General features: G+C 40.8%; 1 protein-coding gene across 3 annotated transcripts in view; it reads right to left on the reverse strand.

Moving 5' to 3' along the window:
- LOC114000590 (phosphatase and actin regulator 1) overlaps positions 1-12,134 on the reverse strand; it is a 147,139-nt gene that overhangs the window by 126,462 nt on the left and 8,543 nt on the right. The gene's annotated exons all lie outside the window — the stretch shown is intronic.

Raw genomic sequence — 12,134 nt, forward strand, 5'->3', positions numbered from 1 at the left:
TACTGCCAAGCACACCCACATGCCACATCTAGACACCTTTTAAATCCCTCCAGAGGTGGTGACTCCACCACTTCCCTGGCAGCCTGTTCCAATGCTTTACAACCCTTTTCACGAAGATGTTTGTCCTAATATCCAATCTAAAGTTCCCCTGGTGCCACTTGAGGCCATTTCCTCTGGTCCTGTCACTCGTTAACTGGGAGAAAAGACCAATCCCCACCTGCCTACAACCTCCTTTCTCCTCTCACATTTGCAAGGAAAAATTTATGCTGATAGTTTTGGGAAATAACATCCCTGTGATTAGAGGCACAGAGAGACGTAAGCCAGGACCACAGAGAAAACACCAACAGGGGGAAGCTATCAATAGTCTCTCTGTGCCACAGCTGTCAGGGATGCAATAAGCTCTCCCAGCCCTGAGCTGAAGAATGCATGCTCTCCCCCTAAAAAAAGCATCTGTGTAATTCAGTCAGCATATAGGAGGCGGTTTTGTGTATGGGTTGTTGCTGGTTTTTTTTTTTGATTTTTAAAGTAGTTATTAGCATTTGTTTTTTGGATTTTTTTAAGGGATACCATTTCCCAGGCTTGCGTTGTAATGCAACACTGCCAGTAAAACTGACTTTAGTGGTTTGCACACAGAGATTCATAAAGACAGGACACAGATCGTCACCTCTCCCACACTGAAGAGAACAGCCCAGTGTTTCTATTCAGCTCTAGTATATTAAGTATTAATCTCAGCCATGAGCACGGGCTCAGGAACATCAGCAAGAACGCTGTTTTCAAGAGGTGAGCACACCCACTCGACACTGACAGAATCACCAGAGATTTTGGCTGGAAAATTCTTATGTATCTCAATGGAAATTTTTCTGAGACTTTAAGTGAGCCAAATTTAGGTTGGTTTTCATGGGAACAGTCAAAGATGCATTTCTAACAAAAGGAGGTTTCATTATCAGAACTCCAATTGAAATACTATTCGAGTCCCTCAGGTTTTTGTAAGAAGGTTGGTTATTTTGTTATTGCTCTTTTGTTTGTTTTGAACATTGACAACACAATCCTTTTTCCTGTAAAATATCATGCTAGATACAGCTGCCTGTAACTTTCCAGATTAAAAAAAGCTAGCCAGCAAGATGGAAAGAGCCCAGCTGTTTCAGTGGAAACAGTTAAAAACTGCTATTCTTTGGGATAATGGAGAGGAAGACAGACATTTCTGAGAACATCTTTTTCCAATTTAAAGCAGAGGGAATAAAAGATAATCCGGCCAAAGCATTTAATTCTGTTCCAGCTCTTTGTGCCAGACTGCCTGGAGAAATACCTTCTTATCCAAAGAACCCATTACAAGGCTCTGTCCTGTACAGGGGCTGGGACATGCTGCATTAAGGCTGGGAATTGCCTGGTTATGCTGAACAAGCCATGAGAGTAAAAAGAAGAGGAAATCATAAATTTTCTTATGCTTTCTGATTTCACTAGAACCTTCTGGGTTTTGAAGACCAGCATGGGGTACAGACCACTGCTCTCTATGTGTAGACCCAAAGGAACCACGTCTTTTCCCCCTCCTCCAGTTTTAAGATGCCTCTAGTTAAAGCATGTAAGATCCCACTGTGTTCCACTGCTGTGATTTTTCAGAGATGCTGACAAAAGTAATAGCTGGCATCGTCTTTGCTGCCTTACTTGGGGGATACAGGAAGCGGCCCATTGAGCAAACTGCACTACTGCTGCTCAATTAGGCTTCCTGCTAATAAACCCACAGCTGAAACATATTGAAATTCCTCGTTGCTCACCCTCTCACCTCTTCCCCATCACTGAGCCAAGATTTGTGCTACCCACGTGCCTTAGTTACTAAATCTCAGAGCTGCAACAACTCCTCTTTGATAGCTGGTCCTAACTGGTACTGCTGAGGCCATTCCCTGGAGAACTGACATCCCTTACAGATTCTCTCCTTTTCAAGTATACAACCCCCTCTGTCCCGCACCAGCTGAGCTCTCACTACCCCCAGGGAAGCTTTTCCCACTCATGGTAAATGAGTATGGATTCGCAGTCAGGTAAAACTAACACTGGAGTCAAAAAGAATTTACCCAAAGGGTGGGTTCATCGAAAGCCAAATGCAGTGTCAAAACCATTTCCATGTTTTGCCTGCTGTTCTCTGAATTTCAGTATTGTCTCTCACACAAATCTGTGCCCTCGAAGTCCTGCAGTACTTGCTATCAGTCATGAATGTGGCCCTTCTCCTTCATCCTCTCCAAACACACACAGACAGCTCCAAGCTAACGCAAGTAAGAGCTCTTTTCCCCTCTCGTTCGCATTTCTCAGAAGGACATGATTTTTTTTCATGAGAAATACTCTTAAGAGCACTGCTAATTCAAAGCATAATAATCACTGGCTAGGAATAAACCACATTAGCATAAAGCCATGACAGTTTTAATACAGCAAGAATAAAAGCAGACCATGATGCAAGAAGTAAATGCCAGATTTCTGTGCTCTTCTTTGCTGCTGCATCTTTTGCTTGAGTTGGCTGGGTTTCTCTGCCTTTTTGGCTCCTAATGACTATTGACTGGCTGTGGGCTGCGACACCCACTGCTGACAGCAGGCTCTGTAGGCTGGTTTCACACCTTTGCTGTTCCCAAAAAAGCTGGTACTTGCAGGAATGGAAAGTAACCCAAGCCTTTTTTTTTTGCCTTCAAAGAGGAAAGCAGGCCCAGCCTGATTAGTCTGCTGAACTGGGAGAAGGAACTGCCATGTCCATTAGTGCCTGAAGTCACACTGCTGAGATCTCATCTTGAGGCCACCTGATGCTTATGGGTCACGGTTGCTGCTGATACTTGGTGCTATTGGGAACTTGTTCCGATTTTTTTCCAGGATCTTAGAGATCTTGATCAGACACAGAGAAATACTGGGACCTGAACTTAAGGTAAGGGGGTGATGCACTCCCCCTCCCACTTTCTTCTGTCCAAGCTGTCATTCTGGACTGGCAATGGGGAAACTAAACCTGAGAGTTTTTCACAGATTGTTTGGCTGTGAGACAGCTCTCAAGATTGTTGCTCTGGTTCTTAATACTCTTGAAGTTCACACAGACTTCATATAGGGCTTAAGCAAGACTTGGGGTTTTAATGAAAAAAACCACCACAAATCAAATGCAAAAGCATCCAAGTAATATAAAAGACATTTCAGAAACATGTTTGAAACGCACTATAAAGGAAAAAGAGACCAGGCCATCTTGGGCCTGTTCTATATGTTCTTATGATTTTCCCACATCTTTCAGATGTCCAGTAAGAGGCATTGGGGTCACCTACTTTTTATATTTAAAAAGCAGAGCAGGCCCTCCCAAAGACAACATAACTTACTAAGTTTCCCTGGAGAATGACAGCCAGTTTTCTCATTCTCACCACTGGGAATCATTTCATCTATTAATGTTGCTGATATATAGTATATCCAGCTCCCATTTTAGAAAAAACCCCACTCTTACTGCATTTGGGTACACAGAGCAATTTCATTACTGAAGGCTTAAGCCCACCCATCCCACCCGTGATCTTCAGTATTACCTTCCTCACTGGTAATCACACTAAGTTCTCTCTCAGACCTTTCCTTAACACTTATTATTCTTAATCAGACACATGATTATCTTAATAGGCAGTTTACTTCACAAAGTTAGATTTTAATCCTTCCTAGAAAGCACCAATGGCTGCTTTGTGCTTTCTGTTATATTTGCACAAATCTATAGTAACAGGCTGAAAATTATCTTGGCCCTAAAGACGCAATTAACTAAATGTGCCATTTTATTTAATGACAAAAACTTTATATAAATAAAACAAATCTAACAGAATACTCCTTATTGCCAATCAACATCTAGCCATTCTGCAGACTAGTTTCCAACAAACTCCTGTTGCAAGGTTTCTTTTGAACTCTGCATCCCAAATACCCTTCATTTCAGACTACATGGACCTTATTCTAGCAGCTTTGTTCAACACAACATGCAGACGCATTATGTGTCTTTTCAAAATGACAAGAAACCTGAACAACTAATTGCTGAGCAGTTATGTCTACTCTTTACCTGAATGGAAACACTTTCAATTAAAAAAACACCTTGTTTTTCTTTCAGGAAAATGGTTTATTCTCTGCTCTTCTATTATCTTCTGTTCAGTTATTTCCCTTTAATTTCCCTTTGTACCTGGAATTAATTTTCTTTAGCCCTGCCTTTACTATTTGAATTGTCCATTTAAACTTTTCCTTACTTCTCAGAGGTCTGTTTTCCAATGAAAGACAAGGCATGGTACGCAGCAATCCAAATGCAGTCTTGCCAAACGAGGATGATTACCTCATTGGTTGACAACAGCTCCCACTGGATGTATGCATTTGCAGTAGCACTGAGTAGGCTTAGTGGGTTTATGAGCCATGAAGAGGCTGTTGGTAGCTTTTCTTTGCATGCTAATCAGCGCTCATATTTTCCAAGCCCCTGCCAATTATTCCTGCTCCCCAGGTGTGTAGCACTTTGCATGGTATCCATAAACCAAGTCTCTCACCCTTTATACTTGCCTGTTTCAGAACAAGTATCACACTGTGGCACAGCTCTTCTCTCAGCTGAGATCTCTCTGTCTCAGTCTATTTATTTCTCTTGTTGGAATAGAAGTGCAAAGAATAGCTTAGGTCCCTTTAGGACCCTGCTTTCGACTTATCCACATTTTGACGTAAAACGTTAATTATTCATGCTGATTGCAATCTGAAAGCCATTTTTTTAACCTCTGCAAGCTATACTGCACTGCATGCATCACTCTAAACATGTCTTTATTGATATGAAATCTCTCAAAACACTATTTTCTATACTATAAGATAATACAAAAGATTTTTACTTGCAACAAAAACACTTCATCAGGTTATGTCAACAATAGCTACATAATCTCTTCCTATAAATCTTGTAATTATAGAAAATAAGAATTGTTAGATTTTGTTGATATCAACTGTTCTGTGTATCCCTTATTGCTCTTATTACTCACCAGATTTTCCACCTCTTAAACATTTACTACATATAGATTCAAGGCTAAATCAAATAAACAGTACTGTAGCTCATCACCACTGTGCATCTAGACACTGGAGCAGAACCTGCAGGTCTGTCGTGGTCACCACACACACACTATCTGGAGACTCAGCAGCTCCAAAACAGGACTCAGAGAAGTCACTACAAGTGTAACACACATCCAAAAATCAACCAAGAGAAAAACAGGGCCAGCAAAAGCGGTATCACAGTATTTTTGGGGCTACAGGAAGACAGTTCCACAAGTACCAGGAGCTGCTCTAGCAAAAAACTTCACCTTGAAAAGAAGGGATATTTTAACCTTCCTAAATGACAAACAGAGAGAAGATGCACAGTTTATGCTTTTAAGAAAGCAGAAGAAGCAAGATGAGATGTAAGGACTTTTCTATTAGAGTAGATAATTTGGCAAAAAGGAGAATCATGGGGTCACTTTCATCTTCCCCTTGAGAAGGCTTAAGGCCACATCTCCCATTTTCCTTGGGAACACTACCACACTTCATACCATGACCGATGAAAGAGCACATCTATCCTACTAAAACTGCTATTTTAAGGAATTCAAGACCTACTGGGTCTGAAAGAAAGCTTTAGTGATAATTAGGGCACTCATCTGCCAGCAAAAACACCCTTCTCCCAAAACTATTCCTGGGCTTTACCCTTGGTTAAATAACCTAAACCCTCTTCTGCTTTACTCATGGATTGAAAGAAACTGCTGTTCACAGCTGTGATTTGTTGAGAGCTCAATTCTGACCAGTTCTGTACAAAGGAGAATAAAGGGGAGTGAAGATACTACCTCTCACTGTCCCTTTCTTTCACTTCTGGTAGGGGATCTCCTGTTTGAAGCATGAGGGGAGAGAGGTGAGGTGCTGTCTCCTAGATCGTCTCCCTCCAGAAAGCAAAAGCAGGAGAGGACAGATAGGTACATGGAGCCCCATTAGCAGAGCTGGCCAGGCACTCAGTGAGAGGGATCCATGCTTCAACCTGTGAAGAACTGCTATAAAAAACTCATGTTGTGGTGTAAATGTCAGATACAAGTAGAATTTCCCATCTAGGTATTGACTTCAAGGCATCCTCCTCATACTGTAATCACACTGTCACACTAAAAACTCATCTACTGAAGAAACCTGGACTTTTCTAAGTCACCGTTACAGAAACAGGTGCTTGGAAAGCCCCAGCCCATTGTGTGGAGCCTGGAAGGGAGCAGCCTCTAAATGCAAACATGTTGGGAGCTGGATGAACCCATATTCAGCTCATTCAGCTCCTGAGACTGAAAACAACCACCAGTAAGATGGAACCGACATTTCTACTCACAGCTATGTGTCCACTAGCACAGAACATTAGAAAAATAAACCTCCTTAAAAGGTATTTTGCCAAGCCTAAAAGAAGGAGATTAAATCTCACACCACCAAAAAATTCAAGGGAGAAAGCTGGGCAGAAGTCATACCCACAGGACTACTGCAATTCGAGGCTCTAACATTATGTGCAACAAATGAAATGCTACCAGGCAAAACAGTTGCAGCGGGGTTGTGACCATCACTGTAAAAGTGGGCACCAACCACTGGCAACACCAGTAACTCCTCAAATACATGTTGAGCTGGTTTTGGCTGGTATAGAATTAATTTTCTTCACAGTAGGCGTCATGGAGCTATGTTTTGGACTTGCGCTGTAAACAGGGTTGATCACAGAGTGATGCTTTCGCTACTGCTGAGCAGGGCTTACTCAGCATCAAGGCCTTTTCTGCTCCTCACACCATTCCACCAGCGAGGATACTGGGGATACACAAGGAGCTGGTGGAAGAGGAGAGAGTTATGACAGCTGACCCCAAGTGATCTAAGGGATGTTCCGGACCACATGCTGTCATGCCCAGCACGTAAAGCTGGGGGAAAAGGAAGGAAGGGGGAGATGTTTGGACTGATGGTGTTTGTCTTTTCAGGTCACTGTCACGCATGATGGGGCTCTGTTTTCTGAGGATGGCTGAACACCTGCTTGCCCATGGGAAGTAGTGAAGGAATTCCTTATTTTGCTTTGCTTGTGCATGCAGCTTTTGCTTTACCTATTTAATTGTCTTTACCTCAACCCACGAGTTTTCTCACTTTACTTCTTCCAACTCTCTCCTCATCCCACTGTGGAAGAGTGAGCAAGCGGTTGTGTGGGGCTTGGTTGCTGGCTGGGGTAAACCACAATACATGTGGACAGGAATAGGCACCGTGGCTCAGAGGTCCTAGATGGACCTATGCATACACAGAGGTTGTTAAGCAATCTGATTTGTCCTTCAGTCATACCCAAACTCATCAACTAGAGTTAAGACTCATCCATCACAGGTCAAGTTCTTCCTGAAAGCCAAAGCTATGGAAAACAGAGAATCTGTCTTCCTCCCGGCAAGTCTTCAACCCATTCAACAAGAAAAATCAGAACTGAAGTCCATGTACTGCCAACTCCTGAATTTATTCTGAAGAAGAAACAGTGCATAACATTTTTTTCCTATGCTTGTTTCAACTTTCTAGTGATTGAAAGGGTCTTCTTGAAGGAGCTGGTAATGATTCCATTTTCATGGTTGGATTTATCTCTTATAACAGCCTGAACTGCAAATTCTACTCAGCAGCAAAATATAGAAGTAATCCAAGAAAAGGATCCAGTCCATGGAAGCCCATGAGTTTGTTGCTCACATTTTGCTAGGTTTCTGCTACTGGGTGATAATTTTCCTAATTGCCATTTGGACAGAGACACAGTTGCTCACATCCAAGAGCACCTTGGCTCTACCAGTCCTCACTGGGAACTGGGGAAGTTCTCCACCCTTTTAAAAACAAAGCACTAGTGCAAAAGGCTAGCTGTTTATTTTGAGAAAGCCTAGAAAAAATATTTAAATGCTTCTAATTTCTTGAGGGATTTTTGGTGGACTGAGAAATTTCTATCTCTATCTTTTTGAGTTCTCATAAGTAGGAATATCCAATTTTTTACTTTATTTTACTACAAATATGAGCTTTAGAAGGCATATTTTTAGATATTTCAGAAACCTGAGAGAGGCATGCCCTCTTATTAAAAGTAATCCTATTCAGAAAATGGTATTACAAACATTAAGCTTCCTAAACACAATGGTACCATCTCACCACTATCATAACAAAGATAAAAAATTGAGTTTTTAATTACTTTAATGGCTGTGAGAAAAGGAACAAAGTGTCTTCATTTAAGAGCTAGAAAGTTCAAACCATTCCCCTGTAAACTCTATTTCTTCTCTTGGGAAAAAGAAACTTCTATTTCTGTTCTTTAAGGAAGTTGGCCAAGAGGAAAAGAGTAATTATACCAAATGGCACATTGATAATGAGCATGAATATGAGTTGAGAAACCTCCCTCAGTAACAGCCTAGCAAAAAAATATGTTTCATTGGACTCTGAAAGGAGACAGCCTGTATCCCTATTCAGGAATTTACAATAAGTACTAAATACTTTTGCTTTAAGTACCTAAGTGTAGCTACATATGGTCTTTGCTGATTGTCATTATAATGAGAATTTTGTTTATTCAAATGATGGTTAGTTTAGACCTTCAGCTGTGGTGAAATATGTGTTTTGGCCCTTATGGTAGAGCCTTGAGTTTCACAGATGAATACTCAAAGGGGAGTATTCACGCCTTCACTGCTGGCACTGGACAAAGCAAAAAAAAATGATGAAATCTGACTTGCTTACATGCTGAAAGTTTCCTTTCAAAGTTACCAAGATTCTGCTACCAAGTAGAGAAAACAAACAAACAAAACCCCCAACAAACCACAACAACTACAACATAAGACTTTCTGAGCATTTTTTGACAATATAAATTGACTCTGTCCATATAATCTGTGGGGAACAGTGTTCTCAATTTTAAGTACTGCTCTCTTTTAGAAGCATCCACACAACATCCTACAAGTGTCACAGATCCCCTTCTGTCAAGTCAAATGTCATATGCTCTTCCAACTGAGCCAGAACCTTTGCCATGCAAAACCCAGTGTTCAAAAATCTCTTTGACTTGTGAATTCAAACAAAATGCTGTTTAAGTAGAGACTAACGTGAACCATAACATCTGGCTGAGTACATCAAGCTTTACAAAGTTTGTGATAGTGTTCAGGATGAAAAATTTCCTAAGCATTTAGCTACAAAGGGAGGACACAAGAAAGAAAACAGGTATATGCTTGCAGGTACTTATACACAAACATATAAAAATGGAACCTGATGTACATGCAATAATAATGCAAAAATCTGAAATAAATTAATCATAGCAGGTGAAGAACACTTTCATTCGCTTACTAAACCCAGAGAATAGCTGCAACTAGCTCCCAGCAGCTGAATTCTAAAAGTAAAACCCATCTTCATATAGGTTTGCAATTTTTAAAAAATTATTTCTCTCACATGACCCAGTGGCCAAAGAAGGCCAGAAAGAAAAACAAATGAAAACAATCCCAAAGAAAAATATTGCCAAAAAGCACCCTTCTTGAGTCTCTGTGCAATGCCAGAAAATGTATTAGTGAATTGATGCCTATCTTGCTGTTTAGTGAACTGGCTGTTCTGCCGACTTGAGACGAATAAGAGAAAGGAGCATCAGTTCACTGGAACTACAGGATCTCCCTATTTTTTTTTAGGCTCATGGGTTTCCATGCTCAGCATAAGCATATGGAGTTCATAACGAAAATGGTATTTGACCGAGATGACAAAAATGCATAGAAAGCCAAACCCACATTAGTAACTAGAGTCAAACAATGCAGGCAAAATGCTGTCCTTATTTTAATGACAGACACAAGAAAGGGAAAAGAAAACACCTCCTGAATTCTATCTTGTTTATACATGTGACTTAGGGGGTGGACTTCGAAAGAAAGGAAGTTACATAACTGAGCCTAACGAGTCCCTCCTTACTTTACCCTTTAGATATCATGTCTAATTCTCTTCAATGGCTGCTAGAGGAGCCCAGGTTTGTCAGCTACAGAGAGCAGAGCAGACAGTCAGAAATTGCTCTTCTCTATTCAGATGCTGGAGCAAGCAGCAAATTCTGTCTTAAGTGCCATGGCAGTTTGCTAGAAGACATCTTCTTACCCTCATGGCCATAAACCAGCAGACAATTTTGAGGCTGTGAATATTAATGAAAGCTTTAGTCATCTCACTCTTCTATTTCTCAACAGGGTAAAATTCAGATTCAAACAGGCACACAAATCTCTGCACTTGGCTTTCCTTTCAGGGTGAACCCAAATTTCAAAACTATTTATCCAATAAGACCAGTGTGCTAGCATAAGGAAAGCATCTTGTTTGTCTGGTGCCTGGGACGAGAGGGAAGAAGTCTTTTAATACTGGTTCCACTTCTGGTTCAAATAGCTTCCACTGTCCATCCATCCATTCATCCTTTCACATGTCTGTGTACTTACACTGCTGACTTTTCAGCCTGTGCATCTGAATTTTTATCAGTGTTGACATTTTAAGAAGCTTGGAAAGTAAAATGAGAAAGATAGGGTTCTACAAAGGTCTATAGCAGCATGACAAACATACTCTTTATATCAGTTCAATTTCAGATGATACAGAAGAAATAACATTTCTATTTATTTTATTTATTTACTTACTTTACCAAAAGCAAGGCTGATGGAGTCTCCATGTTAAAAATAACATTGGAGCTGCACACATACTGCGTCAGATAGTATCAGAATATTGGAAATGTCAAAGCAGCTGCACCCATGCATGGGGTAAAGAGAGATAAAGCTGGTGTCATAATCCTTATGACATGGACTGCTGACATTAGGGACCGTGTCTGCAGACTGCATGGATGTTGTGAATATATGGATCACCAACACTTTGGAGAAGTTTGCTAATATATGGATGCAGATGACATTTCCAGGCCTGGCTAATTTGTCACGATGCAGTAAATTAGTATTTTAATTATTTATCTTAAGATCTCCAATGCACAGAAGTCTGCTTACCAACATTTCCATCTGTTGATTCTTGAATCTGTATTAAAAGGAAAACTAACACTCAGGACAACACTAGTTGTGTTGCAGCTGAACCCCCCTCAGCCTACCGCTGAAGATAAAAAATATTGTTATCAAAATTTCTAACAAAACTTAGACACTTCTTTCTTGTAATGACCTAATATTCTCAGTATTACTAGCATTACACTTCTGTGCTTCCAAAAGATTTAAAATACCATTAGTCTCTGTTTTTTTCAAACAGATAATCAACTTCTCTTAGGAGGCAAGGTGAAATAAAAATCATTTTCGGCTACCAAAATCTCCCAAGATAAATTAAATAATTCAATCCATTTTTGTTTTATTCCCTGCACTTCTATTGCACAAAGCCATTAGACTAATGGCCTGAAAAGTGTCATGCAAAAGATGACAGAGGGCAAGATCCTTCGCTTAAGCAGTGATAGGGGAGGGTGTCTACTGAACTGCAGCACTAAACCTGTCATCCTAGCCTGGGGCTGCATAGCTCAGGGCAGGAGGAAGGAAATACAAGATTTGAAGTACATCTTGTATCCTTTCCAAAAGGATTCCAAAATCAACAGATACACTGGGCCCTCCCTGTACAAAAGCCTACACATCTTAAATTGCAACCCTTGGAATTCAGAGATTCGGTAAGTCGCTGAGACTGAATATCCCTCCTATTTAGGGGCAAAGAAATGGGTACAACAGTAATCACAAATCAAGTGACACAAACCAAGGTCTTGGAGCCTGCATGTCTCTCACCCCAGTCTGTGTCCTGACTAGCACACTATAAATCATATATATGCAGAAATCTGCCCTCCTCTTCTCTTTGGACATTTTGGACACAATTTTATTTTATGGGAAGGAGGGGCGTTGGGGAAGGCTGGGGAAATATCTGGCTTTTATTCCTGAATCATATTTTCAAACTTTCAAAATTTCCACTGTCTATGCAGAGGCTGCCAGTCAGGTCTGGTCATCTCTTATTTGTGTTTTTTCTCACTTGGGATCCAGAGCTTTCCTTTGGTGAGGAACACTGCTTGTCCATGAGATCTCTCTCAACAGCACATCTTAATGATGGCTGATGGGCACTGTGATTTTGGGCATGTTTTAGGCATGGTAATGCCTGTGCATTGCCAAGCCAGAAGGCTATGTCTAGTAGTTCCAAAGAAGCTACAGCAGGTGGTTTTACAA

The sequence above is a fragment of the Pipra filicauda genome, unplaced genomic scaffold (genome assembly GCF_003945595.2).
Source record: "Pipra filicauda isolate LSUMZ 115617 unplaced genomic scaffold, ASM394559v2 scaffold49_size4853605_pilon, whole genome shotgun sequence".
In the NCBI taxonomy this organism is placed as follows: domain Eukaryota; kingdom Metazoa; phylum Chordata; class Aves; order Passeriformes; family Pipridae; genus Pipra; species Pipra filicauda.